This window comes from Staurois parvus, unplaced genomic scaffold (genome assembly GCF_062004578.1).
Source record: "Staurois parvus isolate SC_StPar_1 unplaced genomic scaffold, SC_StPar_1.0 ptg000104l, whole genome shotgun sequence".
NCBI lineage: Eukaryota > Metazoa > Chordata > Amphibia > Anura > Ranidae > Staurois > Staurois parvus.
Window position 1 is genome coordinate 2,517,011 of NW_028317900.1, and position 14,405 is coordinate 2,531,415.

The 14,405-nt window shown below is 41.9% G+C and overlaps 1 pseudogene; it reads left to right on the plus strand.

Moving 5' to 3' along the window:
* The first annotated feature begins 221 nt into the window (after nt 1-221).
* Nucleotides 222-850, plus strand: LOC149467655 (uncharacterized; annotated as a pseudogene).
* The last annotated feature ends 13,555 nt before the right edge of the window (nt 851-14,405 follow it).

Genomic DNA, 14,405 nt, shown 5'->3' on the forward strand with positions numbered 1-14,405 from the left:
CATTGGTTAGTCTAAACAATGCCTTTCTGGTTGGAAAATCTAGGACAAGTTACATAGTCCATGACAGCTGCTCTGCTATTTGGGATGTGTTGAAGGATGTTGTTATGAAAAAACCCACAACAGAAGAATTGTCACAGATATCCGTTTTTTTCTGGCAACGCTGCAATTTCCCAAATTGCATTGGGGCGATTGATGGGAAACACATCAGGATCATAAAGCCAATGGCCCGCGGGAGCCAATACTTTAAATTACAATATATATTTTTCATTTGTTTTAATGGCAGTTCCTGATGCCAATTATTGCTTTCATTATATTGATATTGGGTCATATGGCAGAAGCTCTGACCCAAGCATTTTTGGCCATTCTTCATTCGGACAGATATTGCATGCAAATGGGATGAACCTTCCTGAAAATAGTCTATTCCTGGGCACAAATAGCCCTCCCCTACCCAGTGTTTTTTTGGGGGATGAAGCCTTTGCCCTAGGTGGCCCTATTTGGGTCACAATCTAATTTACAGAAGAGATTATTCAATTATCAGCTAACAAGAGCACGTAGAGTTGTTGAATGTGCTTTTGGAATTTTGTCTAACAAATGGCGGCTTCTGCATACTTGCATTGTCTTGAACATGCAAAATGCAATCTGTGCTGTTAAAGCTGCATGTGCCCTGCACAACTTTGTTAGGCAGCGTGATGGATTCCTGTTTGAGGACTCATTAATAAACAATGTGGAAAGAGCTCATTGGACTGGGGTTCGGGGTAGCAGACAAGGTACACATGTTAGGGATCAATTTGCATCCAACTTTATGTCTCCAACAGAACAGGCCCCATGGCAGCTGGAGGCAAGGGAATAACTGAATAATGCACTGCTCAAAAAAATTAAAGGAACACTTTTTAATCAGAGTATAGCATCAAGTCAATTAAACTCCTGGGATATTGATCTGGTCATTTAAGCAGCAGAGTGGGCTGTTAATCAGTTTCCGCTGCTTTGGTGTTAATTAAATTAACAACAGGTGCACTAGATGAGCAACAAAGAGATTACCCCCAAACAGGGGGTGGCTTTACAGGTGGAGGCCACTGAAGTTTTTGCATTTGGCTAGGGTCAGTGTCACTACTGGTAGCATGAGGCGATACCTGAACCCTACAGAGTTTGCACAGGCAGTCTAACTCCTCCAGGATGGTACATCAATACGGGCCATTGCCAGAAAGTTTGTTGTGTCTTCCAGCCCAGTCTCAAGAGCATGGAGGAGATTCCAGGAGACAGGCAGCTACTCTAGGAGAGCTGGACAGGGTCGTAGAAGGTCCTTAACCCATGAGCTGGACAGGGTCGTAGAAGGTCCTTAACCCATGAGCAGGACTGGTATCTGCTCCTTTGTGCAAGAAGGAACAGGATAAGCACTGCCAGAGCCCTACAAAATTACCTTCAGCAGGCCACTGGTGTGAATGTCTCTGACCAAACAATCAGAAACAGACTTCATGAGGGTGGCCTGAGGGCCCGACGTCCTTTAGTTCGCCCTGTCCTCACTACCTGGCACCATAGAGCTTTAATTGGCATTTTCCATTGAACACCAGAATTGGCAGGTACCACCACTGGTGCCCTGTGCTTTTCACAGATGAGAGCGGGTTCACCCTGAGCACATGTGACAGACATGAAAGGGTCTGGAAAAGCTGTGGAGAACATTATACTGCCTGTAACATAGTTCAGCATGACCATTTTGATGGTGGCCCAGTAATGGTCTGGGGAGGTATATCCATGGAGGGACGCACAGACCTCTAGATGCGAGACAATGGCACCCTGACTGCCATTAGGTATCGGGATGAAATCCTTGGACCCATTGTCAGGCCCTACACTGGTTCAGTGGGTCCTGGGTTCCTCCTGGTGCATGACAATGCCTGGCCTCATTTGGTGAGAGTATGCAGGCAGTTCCTGGAGGAATTGATACCATTGAATGGCCCCCACGCTTGCCTGATATAAATCCAATAGAACACCTCTGGGATACCATGTTTCGGTCCATCCAACACTACCAGGTTGTACCTCAGACTGTCCAGGAGCTCAATGATGTCCTGGTCCAGATCTGGGAGGAAATACCCCAGGACACCATCTGTCGTCTCATTAGGAGCATACCCTGACATTGTCAGGCATGCGTACAAGCACGTGGGGGGGCATAAAAACTACTGAGTACCATTTTGAGTTGCTGCAATGAAATTTCAGAAAAATGGACTAGCCTGCTGCATCATTATTTCACTTTGATTTATGGGGGAACTGAATTTAGTCCTCTATAGGTTGATATCATTTCACTTGGGTGGGTGTGGGGAGTGGTTGGGTTTTCATGGGTTTAGCTTAACTTTATCATCCTTGACAGTGGCATTGAAATCTGGCCAGTTTGGGAACACCTAGATGCCAATCTGGTCCCATACCCTCTTCTTCCTTGCTCTGGACTTGTAGGATGGATTTTTAGAATCATACAGGCAGAGGTGCTGCTTCACCATCCTAATATAATTATCAGGATCCAGCAGAGACACTGCCTCATCCATGTTGCTCTCTATGCCTTCAAAACAAAATGGGGATCTGTGTATTTTCTTGGAAATATTTTGTAACTTTCATTTGAGCAAAAATGTGCAAAATGCGCATGACCATTCATCTCTATGGGATTAAAAACTCGCCCAAACCGTGCAAATCTGCCCCATTTGAGCGAAAATAAAAGTTCCAGAACTTGTTTGAGCTTCAGGCATTTGGCTTCCAGGTGACTTGGAGTGGAGATGTGAACCATCTCCATTGAGAATAGTGTTTTTTTTTCTCCCCAAGTGGTTTTGAGCTACGAGCTTTGAGCTTCGAGCTACAAATTGTCCAAGTGTGAATGGGGCCAAAGATTCAAAATGAAACAATGTTTCTTTTTAGCTTTCTATTTTAGCAATGCTGTTAATAAACATTGTCAGACTACTTTTTTTACTGTTCCATTTGCCTGGACCTTCTCGGTATACTCAGCAATGCAGTTGTCATTAAACAGAGTTGAATTACCGTGTACTGGGACATTGGGGGGGCTGGAAGCAGGGCAGAAGGGCTGGATGTACTACACACATCCTGTGTACAATGGCAACATTTTTGGGGGCATGTATAACAACGTTGAATAGAGTTGAGAGGGATTAGGATGCCTGTCAGCTCTCATTGTTGTCTGTGCCCCCTTTAGGGAGGTTCACCCTCTCTATTTGTCCTTTTTACCATTATCATTGAAAGTGAAATTTACAAAAAATCCCAAATTGTTGGTTGTCCCCAGAAAAGTAATAGAGGAGAAATGGGGAAACTAGTTCTGGTGACTTGGGGGTCCACAAAAAATTGAAGGGAAGGGAAATCTGCGCAATGTGACACAGATGGTAAAAAAATCTTGCAGGGGTTATAACCCTCCCCTACTCTATCCAGAATAAAAAAAAAAAAGTTTTTTCTATAGTTCTAATTTGCTGCACTTACGTACTGTTCATATGCCCTCTGATGTTCATTTACTACATTATAAATACCTTTCTGTTGAGATGCTGCTCTGAAGACAAGCAAGCTAGTCTGCTACCCCTATGAATTTATAAACTAACTGTGTCTTTATCAATATCGAGGTTATTGGCTGTTTTGTGCCACAATTCTCTTTATTTTGTGACAGGGCCTAGGGTTAAATCCCACTTCTTGGCAACTGCATATACTGTATGTGTTACATGGTCGTAAACGGGTTAAAACAGAACTTCACTCTCTCAGTCAACATTGACTAATATTATTTCTTATGCTGCTAGCATTAGTAAATATAAAGCAAAGTATATCATATTTACTTGTTTTAACCGGTTTTCAGGTTTTACATTTCTTTAGTTACTTCTTGATTTCCAGGCCTTGGCAAATGATGTCACACATCCTAGAAGTCTTCAAGGAGGGGAGAAGGGTTTTTCTCAGCTAAGCATGCCTTCCTGCTTGCATGCCTGAGCTAAGGGCAGGCAGATGGATTCCAGGAAGTAAATGGTACATGAATCATCTGCCATTACTCAAGTAGGCCGTGGCTATAAATATTAGGGGGTGTTTTTCAAAGTGATTTCTCAGCAAAATAAAGCATGGAGACATGGATGGATGGGTGAGTTTGCTTTGAAAATTAAAAATGAATTAATATAGTTTTAGGTTTGTGATGCATTGGGTGGTCTAGCACTGTAAGACAAAGATAGGGATTTTGTATCCTGACATCTGTCCACAGCTGGTATGTCCACCAAGAGGTGTTCAGTATTGGGACATTCCCAAATCCTTGGGACATATAGATGTGTTTTCATAGCACCCAGTCAGGTACCTATGTGCTTCATGACAGCACATTTATAGTCATTCAATGTCTGGCTAGGAACTGTAAATATATGGAGGCTCATTTAACAACTTTAATTCAGCTTGGTTTAAACAAGCCAAATTTTTGTCCTTACCACAGTGTGGATGGGAAAATTTGATAATGTATGCTGAAACAGAACACGCTTTGAGATCTGCATATTGAAATTGGATATTTGGGAGAAGGTAAGTGGTCTGACTGGTAACTACTTCTTGATGGACACAAGGAATCACTATGTTTGTCTGTATATTAGAAGAAATATGTCAAACATCTGTGGTAGTGAGCCCTTATAGATAACAAACTCAGGGTTCCCAAGGGTGCCGAGTCTAGGTTGTGGCCCCCATGTGCGCCCAGCTGAGGATGTGGAGATCACTTGCATGTGCAGAGTACAACCAGCAAAAGACCACAGGAAATCCAGGAGACAAGGCAAAGCCAGTACAGGCAGCAAACAAGCACAGACAGTGGACAAAGCCAGAATCGGTACACAGGTAGCAAGTAACCAGGTACTCAGAGAACCGTGACATTGCTCACGCAAAGTGGGCCATACTGAGCTTGTCTTATATAGGCAAGCAAACTAGGAAGTGGGTCAGGAATTGATGGGAGCAAGGAAATAAAACCCACAGATTGGCAGGTGATGCCCATAGGTGAGTACAGCCAAATCACGCATGTGAAAGGAATCAGGGAAGGAAAAGCACTGCAGCAAAGAGGTAAAAATACACAAGCAGTGACAGAGTATGTTCTGAAAGATAATAGAGGGGGATGAGAGAAATGGTGGGGGATTAAATAAAGGCAAATGTAATTGCTCCAGAGCTCAGTAATTGAGGAAAATCTTCATATTACAAAGAATACCCAATCACATGTAAGGAAAATATAAAAAACAGCATTTTTGCTTGCACGTTTCAATGTTGGAAGTCAGTAGAGCTTCCCCTCATTTACTAAGCTCTGGCAACTGCAGCTGCAGAGGTGCAACTGCACTTGCAAAGTGCATGTTCTATTTGCCTTTAGTAAATCATCATCATGGTCTTGATGATACTGTGTAAAGAAGGAAGAGTATGCCAACCCATTCTCTGCAACAGCAGGTCTTCATTTATATGTGCTCATGGAATCTATGTTTTAACTAGCTGTGGAAGATATGTGGTCAATGCTTTTCATTCACTGTTGCATGATAAGCAGCACAGTATATTTCTTCTTTATTGCTAAATACTGGGATAAACGAGTCCTGGGTGTCCCGTAAACATTTGTAAACAAGTAAAAGTTCCGCATGATGCGTTCTTCTTGTCATGTCACTGACAGACAGTGCCTTGGGGTTCTATCCTTATCCTCAGATGCTGCTATTCCCAAGCCCAATGTTTGCTTTAATAGTGAATTTACATTTATTTTCCAAGCTTGTGCTGCCATCTTGTCTTATAAACTTGTTTGTTATCTGTCACTAAACTACGACGACATTAAAAGTCTGCGCTAGCTGAATATTTCCAAAAATAAACAAACACAGCAAATAACTGTGCCATAACCGAATCTTCTCTACGTGTTCTTACTCCCAATCTCTGCATCTTCTCCGCAACGCTCCCAATCCTTCGCTGGCTCCCTGTCCCCTGATGCTCTGCATGTCATAAACTCCCCCCTCCTTCCCTGCGCCCATAAACTGCCTGTGCACAGATGCCGGGGGCTTTCAGGAGTCGGCTGTACAATTACAAATCTCCGAGTCCCTGTGTAACTGGTAAGAAACGTGAGAAGCATGGACAAAATGAGCACTGCAGAGCTTGTCTGCTTGACGGGACTTCATCATCACGCTTTCCATCTCTCTCTCCTTTCCATTATTTCTATATAGGGGATTCCTCCAATTGCTTTCAGTGCAGAACAGACGTTAGCTCAGCAGATGTGAGTGAAAATCACTTTGAAAGTCATTTTCTAGAAGTTTTCCCTTCTTTAGTCAGACGCAAAACTAATTATACAAAAGGTTTTGTGTTTTCTGACAAGGCGAAGCTATGTTCTCTTCTCCAAGGCGTACTTTGCATCACAGTGAGGTTTAATCTCTTGGATAATGGCGCTGCATACAGGTCATGAAATCAGCAGTATCTGATTTAATGACCTTTATTGAGTTAGTATTAACTTCATCACCTTCTCGACTCCAAATCGAATACATACAGGGCTTGATTTACTAAAACTGGCAAGTGCAAAATCTTGTGCAGCTCTGTATAGAAACCATTCACCTTCCATGTTTTATTGTCAAAGCTTAATTGATCTGAAGTTAGAAGCTGATTATCTACCGTGCACAGCTGCACCAAAATATGAGTGCTCCAGTTTTAGAAAATCCCCCCAAAGAGTATCTGTATATATATATATATATATATATATATATCTTAGATTGTACACTCCTTAAGGGTTAGGGACTGATGTGAATGTACTATATATATGTAAAGCGCTGCGTAAATTGACGGCGCTATATAAGCACCTGAAATAAATAAATAGGTAAATATATATGGGAAGCGCTGTGATATAATAATTTTTCGTTTAATGAATATATTTTTAATTTCAAGAAGTAGAGTGATGCCCTGTACAAACGATCAGAATATCGGATGAGAAAAATCACTTTCGGAGGGATCATATCTGATCGTTAATACACAGCTTTCAACAGCCAATCATGACAGTTCGGGTGACAATATCCAAAGGAACAAGCACGAAAATGTTTTTCATACGATAACAGTGAGAATGATTTTCATTTAATCAGTACACTATTCATCCCAAAAAAAAGCGAGATCAAGACCACGCATGCTCATAAACGACAGACTACATTACAATACATTACATCACTTCTGAAGTTGTATTCTGTCATACAAGAATTTTTGTAACTTTAGTAACATTTTCAATATGAGATTAGGAAGCAACAAAAAATGAACAATAAACTGTCCGATTATCTGATTGTGTGTACTAGGCATTGGGCTCCATGCACACTGGGCTTAAAAAAAAATCAGTTCCCTTGCCAGGAAAAAACACTGATATAGAGTATTTTTGTACACAGTTTACAGTTTATGAGAGTTTAGCATTTTTTCTGCCAGAAAGCTCCAATCAAAAACGCAAACCAGGAGGGTTTTTTTCCTAAATCTAAACATTGAGCTTAACCGCTTTCCTGCCGCTCTATAGCAGATATACTGCTATAGGGCGCAAGGGGTGTGCAAAATCATGCATTTCTGAGTAGGGGGCACGTGCCTTACCCACGTCATTATTCACAGCCTCAGCTGTCAATCACCCCATCCGGTGATTACTCACCGGCACCCAGTGATCGTGGAGCATTACCGATGGAGGGAGATAACTGTATGTAAACAATACAGTTTTCTTCCTTGTCAGCTCTTGCTCACTGCTTTCCATGGCTCTGCTTTGCATGGCTCAGCAATGGCTATCCCTTGCTGAGGAAGTGCAATTGCATGAAATGCGTCCAAGGGGCCATAACGCTGTGACGTCCAGCCACCGACACCTGCTATAGGTCTGGTGGCCTCCTTTATTGTACGGTCAGTGTACCTTGATCTTGTTGTGGTATATCTATTACATTTTACCCACGTGGATTAATAAATCAATTTTTTACATAAATAGTACACTATGGGCTATTATTTTTGTTGACTTCTTTGCGAGCCAACTATTCACCCTTAGAGCCCACACAGCCTACTACTACCAAGGAGAACGCCAGGTCCTGCGCAATTCACCCGACTAGATTTCTGAGAGGTTTCCATGGTGGTATTTGGGGCTATCCCAAGAGAGACGACCACTGACCAGACCAATACCCAGAGGGGGAGAGTCCATTACAAGTGGTTCAGCTCATTCATCCCATCCCATGAGGGGGACCCCTGGTTATTTGATTATATGCGTATATTAGATACGCATCTGGTGAGTGCGTATTTTAACTATTCTATCACCTTGCCACCTGGAACGCAAAGTCACCTATATCTCCTGAAATCATCACTTGCTACTCTAACAACACGAATCATCAGGCCCCAACCATTACAACTAGAGATGAGCGAATCGAACCTGGCGAAGTGGAATTCGTTTTGAATATTAGGAAAAATTCGATTTGCGCCGAATCCGAATATTAGCAAACTTCGGATGCACGAATCGAATTTTCCCCGATCGGCCGATTTTCATCCCTTCTACAGCCGGCAAAAAGTGTCCCTGCAGAGAGCTCCGCTATTTCTGACAGTTCTTTGACAGTTCCTTCACATTTACAGCAGTTGAAACATTGTATCTATTTGTTTCCATTTAGGATACAGATGTTTTTATTCGGAAACAAATAGATACAATGTTTCAACCGCTGTAAATGTGAAGGAACTGTCAGAGAACTGTCAGAAATAGCGGAGCTCTCTGCAGATACACTTTTTGCTGGAATGGAATTCTTCTTCATCCTCATCCTACTTCTTCTTCTTCTTCTTCATCCTCATCCTACTTCTTCTTCTTCTTCATCCTCATCCTACTTCTTCTTCTTCTTCTTCTTCTTCATCCTCATCCTACTTCTTCTTCTTCTTCTTCATCCTCATCCTACTTCTTCTTCTTCTTCATCCTCATCCTACTTCTTCTTCTTCTTCTTCTTCTTCATCCTCATCCTACTTCTTCTTCTTCTTCTTCTTCATCCTCATCCTACTTCTTCTTCTTCTTCTTCTTCTTCTTCTTCATCCTCATCCTACTTCTTCTTCTTCTTCTTCTTCATCCTCATCCTACTTCTTCTTCTTCTTCTTCCTCTTCCTCCTCATCCTACTTCTTCTTCATCCTCATCCTACTTCTTCTTCTTCTTCTTCCTCCTCATCCTACTTCTTCTTCTTCTTCTTCATCCTCATCCTACTTCTTCTTCTTCTTCATCCTCATCCTACTTCTTCTTCTTCTTCCTCCTCATCCTACTTCTTCTTCTTCTTCATCCTCATTCTACTTCTTCTTCTTCCTCCTCATCCTACTTCTTCTTCTTCTTCTTCATCCTCATCCTACTTCTTCTTCTTCTTCATCCTCATCCTACTTCTTCTTCTTATTCATCCTCATCCTACTCCTTCTTCTTCTTCTTCTTCTTCATCCTACTCCTTCTTCTTCTTCTTCATCCTCATCCTACTTCTTCTTCATCCTCATCCTACTTCTTCTTCATCCTCATCCTCATCCTACTTCTTCTTCTTCATCCTCATCCTACTTCTTCTTCTTCTTCATCCTCATCCTACTTCTTCTTCTTCTTCATCCTCATCCTACTTCTTCTTCTTCATCCTCATCCTTCTTCTTCATCTTCATCCTCTTCTTCTTCTTCTTCATCTTCTTCATCCTCTTCTTCTTCTTCATCCTCTTCTTCTTCTTCTTCTTCTTCTTCATCCTCTTCTTCTTCTTCATCCTCTTCTTCTTCTTCATCCTCTTCTTCATCCTCTTCTTCTTCTTCTTCTTCTTCTTCTTCTTCTTCTTCTTCTTCTTCTTCTTCTTCATCCTCTTCTTCTTCTTCTTCTTCATCCTCTTCTTCTTCTTCTTCTTCATCCTCTTCTTCTTCTTCATCCTCTTCTTCTTCTTCTTCATCTTCATCCTACTTCTTCTTCTTCTTCCTCATCCTTCTTCTTCTTCCTCATCCTTCTTCTTCTTCTTCCTCATCATCCTTCTTCTTCTTCATCCTCATCCTACTTCTTTTTCTTCTTCTTCTTCCTCATCCTACTTCTTCTTCTTCTTCCTCATCCTACTTCTTCTTCTTCTTCTTCCTCATCCTACTTCTTCTTCTTCTTCTTCCTCATCCTACTTCTTCTTCTTCTTCCTCATCCTACTTCTTCTTCTTCTTCTTCATCTTCATCCTACTTCTTCTTCTTCTTCTTCATCCTCATCCTACTTCTTCTTCTTCTTCTTCATCCTCATCCTACTTCTTCTTCTTCTTCTTCTTCTTGCCATGGGCCCCTGTACCGCCTCCTCATGCTGCTGCCAGGTTCAGAGTGTGTCATGGGTCCCTGTACGGCCTCCCATTGCTGCTGTCTCCATCGCCACACTCTGCCATGTGCCACTTTCAGGTCTCCTCACACTGCTGGTGGGTTCCATTTTAAAATAGGGTGCTGTATGGCCTCCCATTGCTGCTTCCTCCACCGCCACACTGTGGCTCCACACTCTGGTTTTGGCCCCGTGACTGCCCAAATGAGTGAAGTGTGCGGTGATTCTAAGATCGACGGCACTCATCTGCATGTCATACTGACTGACAGTATTATTTCTCTTCCCCAGCAGACTCCAAGGGCATTTAAATTAAAGGTACAGTGTTCTGCACTAATATAAAGGCTCTCTGAAGCCTAGAAACCCTTTTTATAAGTTAAATTCGCAGCGAATAAATTCGCATCGAATCAAATTTATTCCACAAATTCAGCGAATCAGCCGAATCGAATTTTTGAATAATTCGCTCATCTCTAATTACAACCTTGGCAGACTGACAGCACTAAAAATCTTAAGCAACATAGTCGTGCGCTGGAGCGATTGTGGCGTAAAACCAAATCTCAACAAGCATTCACCCGATATAAATCTGCTTTCTTAACATACAATTCCTCCCTCCATGCTGCCAAACAAGCCTACTTTGTCACTCTTATTAATACCTTGTCATCCAGTCCTTGTCGTCTCTTCTCTACTTTTAACTCTCTACTTTCTCCACCTCCACCCAGTACCTCACTCACTGCTCAAGACATTGCAAATCATTTCAAAAACAAGATTGATGCAATTCGTAGGGGCATTGCCACTGCACAGACATCCATCCCACTTTCGCATATCTTTTACTAAACCTCCCTCAACACTTTCCTCTTTTGACCTTGCTACTACCGAAGAGGTCACTAAGGTTTTCTCAGAAGCCCGTCTCACTACCTGCCCCCTGGATCCTGTCCCCTCACAACTAATACGGTCACCCTCTTCTTCCATCCTATGCTCCCTCACTCACATCTTCATCACAGGCTATCCCCTCTTCAGTCTAGCATGAATGCTGCTGCCAGACTCATCCACCTTACTAACCGTTCTGTATCTGACACCCCTCTCTGCCAATCCATCCACTGGCTTCCCATTGCCCAACGGATAAAATTCAAAACATTAACAATAACATATAAAGCCATTTATAACTTTGCCCCAAATTACATCACCGATTTTGTGTCCAAATACCACCCAAACCATACTCTCCGCTCCTTGCAAGACCTCTTACTTTCTAGCTCCCTTGTCTCCTCCTCCCATGCTCGTTTCCAGGACTTCTCCAGAGCTTCCCCCATCCTCTGGAACTCTCTACCCCAATTTATCAGACTATCGCCTACTCTGCTCACTTTTAGGCAATCTCTGAAAACCTATCTCTTCAGGGAAGTCTATCCTGCCCTCAGCTAATAATGGAATCTTCTACTCTTCCAACCAGTCCATCCCCCACAGTTACTACCTTTTGTACCACTAGCCCCTCCCTCCTAGATTGTAAGCTCCAAGGAGCAGGGCCCTCCTATCCCTCTTGTATTGAACTGTATTGTTGCTGTATTGTCTCCCGTTATATTGTAAAGCGCAGAGCAAACTGTTGGCGCTATATAAATCCTGTATAATAATAATAATAATAATAATAGTAATATGGAAATGCAATCTCAGGTACCCAATGGGTTTACATGATAGCATGGGATAATCCAAGATTGAAGAACCTGGTGTCCAATGAGTTTCAGAAGAAGGTTAAAAGGAAATAGAGGTGATATAACTAGTTTAAATAGAAGGAAATTGCATGCCAAAAACATGATTGCAGGTGTTAACACAAGAAAACTATGCATTTTATAAACATAAAGAAAGAATACTCTGAAGAACCCACTTAACAGGTATAGGGTTACAAGCTTTTTTTGTTGTTGATGTTGTTGTGTGCTACTGTCTAATGTATTGCACATTCTTCTGCTATTTAATAGGATATAAAAACTAAGGCGTCAATAATACCAATGATAAATGGACATTTTAATAACAACCTAAACCTGGAGGGAAGGTTGATGTAGCCATCTTAGGGTCAACAGCCATTATTTTAATTCCATTTAGTGGTTGTAAAGCTACGATTTTTAAAAAATTAAAAAAACAAAAATGTCATACTTACATGCTTTCAGCAATGGTTTTGCACAGAACAGCCCCAATCCTCTTTTTCTGCTGTCCCCTGCCGGTACTCCTGGCCCCTCCCCCTGCTGAGTGTCTCCAAAGCAAATTGCTTGCTCTGCAACACTTGTGCGTGCTTGCTCCCAAGCCAGCCCACAGAGAGCAGCTCAGCACCTCTCCCTCCTCATTGGTTGTGATTGACAGGAGCCAATGTCTTCCATTGCTGTGTTTCAGCCAATGAGAAGAGAGAGATAGACCCAGGAGAGTCAAGGTTCTCGTACACAGTGCTTAATCAAAAATAGGCTCAGGTAAGTATTGAAGAGGGGGTTGCAGAGGAGGTTGCTGCACACTGAAGGCTTTTCATCTTCATGTATAGAAAGCATGAAGACCTTCAGCCTTTAGAGCTACTTTAGCTTGAGACAGGGTCTCTTGGATAACAATAGGAACATCATTACCATCATTACTCCTAGCATTGCCAAAAACTCTGCACCAAAGCCTTGTAAAATTACATTAGAATACATGTAGGAAATGACATTACTTCCTTCCAGTAATAGCAATGTATCTATGCATACAATTGCAGGATATCCTCAATACAATGGAAAGAAGGTATTTAGCTTAGTGAAAAGAGGGTGTGGCTTATAATGTGCCATCAAACTAACGACTGGTACACGTGGGCTGAGTATTGGCTGGTATCAGCAGGTTCAACAAAAACCGGCCTGTGTGTACAGCAAGCTATCTGACAGAAGCCAGTCTAATGAGTGGCTTTTATCAAACGAGAATGCTGGAAAACCATTTCCTGATCAGCACTTGCAACCAATGGTCCCCAAGAGTTCCCATCAGAACACAATAGGTCAGTGGGGAAGATTGTTGCACTATTATCACTTAGTACGGCGACCTCTCAGTTTTTTTTTCGTTCAGCCCGCTGGGTTTAATGAAAGAAAAAACTCCCCATGTATACCCAGCATAGCATTAGTGGCTCACAGAAATGGCCGATTTTCGTGTGACCATCAAATTTGTGTGATCGGGCATGTTGGAAATTTTTTGAAAAATGAACAAATTTCAAATCAATGATGGGAGAATTGTGTGGGAAATATAAACAAAAAAGAAATGAGCATGAGCTGTAACCTGGAAATAAAAGAAAATTCTTGGCCACAAATTCTTTTCTGTAGCAACTTGAGGTGAAATTGAAGACTTGGTTGGTTGAATTTCGAAATTAATGGTGGCACCATCTGATTACAAAATGCACAAAATTTCAGATTTTCTAAAGAACATTCGTTTGGAATTCGACCCATGTATGGCCTGCATAAGTGTTACCACATTCTGACAGTTCAGCTGTGAAAAGGTGGTGTGTTCTGGTTGGAAAATTATGAGCAATGGACAGTCTAGTAATTTTTGATCTGTTGCAGGTATTTTTCTGGCAACGGTTTTACAACTGCTTCAGAAAGGGTGACCTAACCCTTCCACATCACAGAAAGTTAAAGAAGTAATACTTTATAAAGGTTATTTTTGCAGGTCACCTGATTGATTCCCTTGTTTTCCGCATTGCCTTAGTCTGTTTGTGGTAGTAAGCTACAGCATGCCATGTGTCCTGCTGATATCCATGTAGTTTATTCTATCCTTTCACCCTGGACAATGCAGACTGGAGTGTTGAAGATGTGATCACATGACCACAGCTCAATGGAAAAAAGCTTTATAACAGACATATTAATTTGTTTTAAAATATAAAGTTATTGGTCTTTTTTTCAATATGCTGTATAGTTGTCAGTGATAACAGTTATGCATTTGCTGCATCTGGTATCCTAGGAAGTAATCTGCTGTTTTGTTCTTAGAGCAGGGCTACCTTTTGAAGCCATTGTCAGTCATCAAGCTGGATCTGCCCTGCCAGGCATTTCTGAAACATTCCACATAGGCTGCAATGCTGTGAGGTCCAAGCTGGACCGATGTAAGTAGGTAATAAAGATCATACCCAAAGTTCAGCAATATTTCCTGCTTTGCTCAGCTAGAAATCATAGATTTT